The sequence below is a fragment of the Gadus chalcogrammus genome, chromosome 7 (assembly GCF_026213295.1).
Source record: "Gadus chalcogrammus isolate NIFS_2021 chromosome 7, NIFS_Gcha_1.0, whole genome shotgun sequence".
In the NCBI taxonomy this organism is placed as follows: Eukaryota; Metazoa; Chordata; class Actinopteri; order Gadiformes; family Gadidae; genus Gadus; species Gadus chalcogrammus.
In genome coordinates, this window is record NC_079418.1 from 15,832,479 (window position 1) to 15,838,956 (window position 6,478).

Consider the following 6,478-nt stretch of genomic DNA (forward strand, 5'->3'; position numbering starts at 1 on the left):
TTGCTTCCTGCAGTGGTTCTTCCAGGCCAGGAGGGGGAGTTGTGGAATAGTCTTCTCTAGCTCAGGCAACAGCCAGCTCGATGATAGGTGTCTTTGCTCTACCTCCTGAGCCCCCAACGTCCTACTGCGCCGCTGCCGTCCGTCAAAAAGGACATCCAAATCATGTTGTGATTGGTAGGCTGGACACAAAAAGTGTGTGTGTGTGTGGGGGCGGGTGCAGGTGGTTTAACTTATTTAAGAGTGGCGCAAGAGTTACAATCATGTGGGAGTCGGTAGAAAGTGGGGGAGAGAAAGAGACAATGGAAGAAGCATTGATTCTCGAGATTATGGACTTCAAAGTCAATAATAGGTTACCTGATGCCGGCCTAACAAAACAATAGAGATGCACGATATAAAGAAGATAACACTTTGCTCAAGGGTAAGTATTAATGTTATAAACAATAAGTGACTAAAGAGTAAAGTAAAAAACCGCCAATATTAACATTAAATTTAGCTTTTCTGACCAGATGGAGAGCTTCATTACGTTTGTAGAAGACGGAAGGAGAGCGAGCGTTTGGATAAGGTAGTCACCTCAGCTGCCAAGGCCAACATAATATTCGAAGAAATGCTCTACAGTTCTATCACTACGATGTGGAGAAAAACGCACAATGCGGTGATCAGCCGAAACGACTGGCCTGGCATGGAGGCGGACATCCGCAAATGGGTAAGTTGGAAAGGTCACCTCAATTCACTTTATATTTACATGAAGGCCCAATTATCAAAACAATTGCTCGAATTTAATCAATAATTTATTGATTTAGTTTAATTTAACTCCTTCACTTAGTTATTCTGGTTACCCAAATCCCTGAGATAATTATTTAAATTGAATAATAATTGACTGGGGGCCCAAGACTACAGAAAGGGAAGTCTGGGGCCCGCTGCTTGAGCTGCTCCCCCCGCGACCCAACCCCGGATATATATATGAAGATGAGATGAGGAGAGATGATAATTGACTTCAGGTGGCCCAGTGTCCTGAGTGCCAAAGAAATCAGGCCAGTCTCAAAGAAAGTACCCAGTACTGTACCACCAGAGGTGGGGTTATTTTTTCAACTGAATGTCCCATGCTGCAAAATGTGCTTGCATTCGATCAACTTTCTATACAAATGTGCAATTATTATCAACCTTTTCAGGTAACAACCATTTGAGCTGGTGGGGAGGAACCTCATGAGGCGCAGTTTAACAGAGTGGTAATCATTACATTTGTGTGATGGTTGATTATTTCACCAAGTGGGCAGCGGCCTACCCTCTGAAGAGTAAGTCTGCAGAGGAGGTGAGCAATTGTATTCTTGATACAACTTTAAGAACCAGGTAGCTAGAGAACCTTCCGTATATCTTGGGGATAAGGAACTGCAGCCTGCAATTTTCAGCATCAGGACCAAGAACTAGTTAACAAAAAAGTATAGCCCATCTTTTGTTGTTGTTTGGCAGGAAGGCAAATACCCATCTTATGTGCCACAGAACCTAAGGTAAGTGGCTCTATTTGTATAGGTCGTCAGGGAGTGTGGTCATTATTACTTGACTAAATAGGTGAGATTTTAACACAACTTGGTATCTTTGTACTTTAGGTGACACTGAGAAGGTGGAGCGTTTGCTGATGAGGGAGGCGGTTTTTAAAGGACTCTCAAAGCAGACAAACGTACATAAAACTAAAATACAGTCCTACAAGCGTCCAAAAGAAGCAGGAGAAAATCCGTAAACTGAAGCTGGAGATCGTGTGCTCAAAAAAGGTGGAGTAACGCAGTAAAAAGGGGTCTCGCTGGGGCCTTTCAAAATAATCGCACTTTGCCATGCTGGCGGGGGCAAATATCGACCTCCTCACCCCCTTCATTGAGCCAGAGGAGCGTCAAGAGATAATACCAGGGGAGAGTCAGCCCACCCAAAGTAATGGTACATTACATTCAGTTATGTGACATTAAGGATAATAATGCCATCCAGTCTTTTAAATGACTTGTGTTCTGATTTTCCAGTTTTCCAACAAATATGGACTAGGGAAAAGGGGAGATTCTGTGTTCCAAAATCGGGCCATGTATCAAATATTCTCGGCAGATTCCCAGAGCCAGGCCCCCGGGAAGGAATTGGAGAGAGAGAGGTAAGTCTTGTTTTGTGATTCAAATATGTCCTCTTTGATAAGAAAGTTAATTAGAATCATTTTCGTTTAGCTTGTAAAGGCTTACCTCTCCTGTGGGTAAAAAATGGGCCAGGGTCAAATTTAAAGTAACTTTGAGATGATGTGCCATTTGGAAGGGCAGGTCACGGGGGACGAGGGGGGGTAAGGACAATGTATTTATTATCTATTTAACCATCTTAAAAAACGAAACTAATCACTTTCAGCTAGATATGATGGAGTGGGACATCCGATGCTCATCGGGGCGGTCTGCAAGGATGGAAATTGGACATTGCCCTTTAATTATTGCAATTGATGAATCTATAAGGAAAAGATCTCTCAACATTTCTCGATAATGAGACTACATCTAAGGAGTGGAGTTTGTTTAGATCTCCCTTTCTCTTTCTCTCTCTCTTATATATACATTGACATCCACCCCTCCATGGGACCACATAGACATTATTATTTGGTCAAGGTTCAACTGTCATGTCTAGCGTTTTGGAAAAGGCCTGTAGCTATCCAACCTTTCACTAAGGTTTCTACTAATTCTTAAAGAAAATGTTACAGTTGTAGATGAATTGTCAACAATCAACCACTAACAAATTAATCAGTTCAGAGTAACAAGCAACCTATTGCTACTGCTTGCCCTAAGGGCAGCAGTTGACACAGCAGTCCGAAAGTATACTCAACGTCTACACTGGCAGTCTGCACAGCACATAACCCTCATAGGAGTATAGCCTTGTGCTAGCAGCTAGACACAGGCTGGTTGGGTATTGTTGAACATGTAGTCGCTTAAACCACGCTGTGCTATAGAGCCTCTACTGGTGGGACATATAGTACATTAAACAACACTGTCCTAGACACGGCCTTTACTGGGGGGCACGGTGGGTCATGTGGTCCAGTAAACTACACTGTTGCTTCCTGCATTATATCCTTTATGATTATCTGTTTCTATCGTATTGTCTGACCACAGGCTTTATATTGGAGGGAATAGTCAAACAGCGCATGTGCTTGTGTCTATATAGTCATATATTCTGTACTTATTTCCTGCCTTTTTTTTGTTTACCTTTTCAGATTTGACTGAACCACTTTGGCTATAACGCGGGTTCAATTAAATTACGCTTGACTTAGTTTGTATCAAAAGTTTTTTTTTATTGCATCAACACGTGTGGGTATATCTCAATACAGATTGGTTTTTCTGACTTGCATTTCAAATTTTCCTTAGTTTGATAAATATTGCTGTTTTAAATGTTTGTCTCACCTAAGCCGCATGCCAACATTGTATTTAATTTACTTTTTATATTTTCTTTTTACATATCTTTGATTAGATTCATCTATATACTATGTACAAGATAAAAATACCATGACGCTAATAATAAATTCCTTCTGTTTTTATGGATGTATGATATATTTATGGTCACGTCATAACTGAGTCCAATGTGTTTAAAATCCCTCCTCCTTACATCGTCATGCAAGGCTGTTTTTCAATGGCACCTTTTTGTTAAGCGAACATTTTTCAATTAACGTTGAATGCTGGTTTCATGGGACCTTGTGGAGGCCAGCAGGCCAAAGGTGGAAATACATGCTCCATTACTTCACTTCCAGTGTACAGAGAATATCAAAGACATAGAATAGCATACATTTTACGACAGTAAAGAACACGGAGTACATTCCATACAAAAACAGAGTGGGACTAAAACTAAATATTGTGTCAAGTTGAACCAAGAGACACGATCAATACTACATGATGAAACATAAGATGAAACGCTGCTGATGGCGTGACCTTATATTTGCATATATTCATGAAATATCTCCTACCACATTCTCATTTGAGTCAAAGCTGGTAGAACCGGAGAATGGCTCTTCAAATTCCACAATAAGTCAAAACATGGATTCAATTAGAGCCTGTCCTTTCAAATTGTGCTGTCATAGAATAAACAAACTACAAAGACAATTCCTTGTGTTTTTAGAATAATTCAAAACTTCAGGAAGAGAATGAAGTGGGTGTTCCAGTGTTTTTCATGTTTACGTGAACACTCGTACAGGTTCTCGCTCTCTCTTGCTCTCATGTCTTTTCCAAACACAAGCATGTTAGGGCTCATGTTAGGGATCATGTTAGGGATTATGTTAGGGCTCATGTTAGGGTGCATGTTCGGGTACATGTAGGGTGCATGTTTGGGTACATGTAGGGTGTGTGAGGATGCTCAGCAGGGTGCTGCTATAAAGCAGCATGTGAGGTGTGTTCAGTGAGTTAAACCCTGAGTTAAATCAAGTTTAAATCAGTACGTATTTCTTGGGTTAAACAATACAGTATATAGTAGGCTGAATTTCCCACAGGCTTGGTTTTTTTACATCTGGTGCAGATATTCATTTATATATATTTAAATATATATACATTAGATATATTTTAAACTTGGCCAATGTATCAGTGATTTGGAGGTATACATATAGAGAGAGAGACTGTGTGTGTGTGTGTGTGTGTGTGTGTGTGTGTGGAAGGGGGGGGGGGGTGGTATGAATCTGGGTCTGTCATCCCCTCTCACACTAAATTGACAAGCAGCAGTGTTTTAACACTCGCTCACATTGCGTTCTGGGATATCCAATGGGAGGGAGACTGCCACACTGGCAGTGTTTTCCTCCACATCTACCAAACAACACAACATGAAATAAACCCTTTAACAGTCACCCTCAGCTAACTCTTTAAAATACAAACAGCATTGTTGTCTACTCTGAAGTCTTGTCTGGTCACCACCCGCTAGCCTTAGCCCTAGAGTATTATACGACAAGATAATGCAGACCTAAGGTCCCGAGTGGCATCGGACTAACATCACAAAGCTGCAAGTCAGACGTATTATTCTCTTTCCCTTAAAACGCATCAGAAAATAAAAAAATCCCAGTGTTTCACCTGCAGATCTCATTAAATCCACTAGATGGCGACCATTCACAACAGTTATGCTGCGCACAAGTTGTTACAGTTCTGCATTGTCCATAATACAAATCACAGACTCTTGTCTCCATACTTTGTCTTCGAGATTCAACTAAATCAAACTATGTTTATTTTTTTCATTTATATACTGTGAATTATTGTTTTATAAAGAATGATGAAATTGTACGACATTAACATCTTGTTTTATCACATATAAAATATACCTATTGGTGGGGGTATTGGTTAGGACCTGTGTCAACAGGTGGGTAATTTGGCTCGACCAATTATGGAAACCACTCTGAAAGCCTGAGTTTAGATTACGTAGACGACACTGTCATTAAGATACACAACGTTTAAGACAAGAGTAAGTCAACACCTACTTTGGGCTACATCAAAGCCTTCAAAGATCTACTTGAGCGGAACGCAGTACATTTAGACTCAGGGAGACAGTGACCTCGTTATACACGATGCTGCACCTCGTTAACATGATGCTGCATCTCGTTAACATGATGCTGCACCTCGTTATACACGATGCTGCACCTCGTTAACATGATGCTGCACCTCGTTAACATGATGCTGCACCTCGTTATAGATGATGCTGCAGCTCGTTATACATGATGCTGCACCTCGTTAACATGATGCTGCATCTCGTTAACATGATGCTGCACCTCGTTATAGATGATGCTGCAGCTCGTTATACATGATGCTGCACCTCGTTAACATGATGCTACACCTCGTTAACTTGATGCTGCACCTCATTATACATGATGCTGCAACTCGTTATCATGATGCTGCACCTCGTTATATATGATGCTGCACCTCGTTATATATGATGCTGCACCTCGTTAACATGATGCTGCACCTCGTTATATATGATGCTGCACCTCGTCAACTTGATGCTGCACCTCTTTATAAATTATACTGCAACTCATTATACAAGATGCTGCACCTCGTTATACATGATGCTGCACCTCGTTAACATGATGCTGCACCTCGTTAACATGATGCTGCACCTCGTTATGTATGATGCTGCACCTCGTTAACATGATGCTGCACCTCGTTTACATGATGCTGCACCTCGTTATATATGATGCTGCACCTCGTCAACTTGATGCTGCACCTCGTTATCATGATGCTGCACCTCGTTATATATGATGCTGCACCTCGTTAACATGATGCTGCACCTCGTCATCATGATGCTGCACCTCGTTATATATGATGCTGCACCTCGTCAACTTGATGCTGCACCTCGTTATCATGATGCTGCACCTCGTTATATATGATTCTGCAGCTTCTTATACATGTTGCTGCACCTTATTAACATGATGCTGCACCTCGTTATATATGATGCTGCACCTTATTAACATGATGCTGCACTACGTTAACTTGGTGCTGCATCTCATTATAAG

At 41.2% G+C, this 6,478-nt stretch overlaps 1 long non-coding RNA gene across 7 annotated transcripts; it reads left to right on the forward strand.

Moving 5' to 3' along the window:
• Positions 1–58: 58 nt before the first annotated feature.
• LOC130385490 (uncharacterized) lies at positions 59–4,488 on the forward strand. Of its 7 annotated transcripts, none has more exons than XR_008896024.1 (8): positions 63–418; positions 494–703; positions 891–1,071; positions 1,170–1,309; positions 1,468–1,505; positions 1,605–1,920; positions 2,007–2,128; positions 2,371–4,483. It is a non-coding gene; the product is annotated as an uncharacterized LOC130385490 (long non-coding RNA). The 7 variants fall into 7 exon arrangements; XR_008896025.1 differs by having other exon boundaries at positions 1,170–1,292; XR_008896026.1 differs by having other exon boundaries at positions 59–418; positions 1,170–1,505; positions 1,605–1,926; positions 2,371–4,485.
• The last annotated feature ends 1,990 nt before the right edge of the window (positions 4,489–6,478 follow it).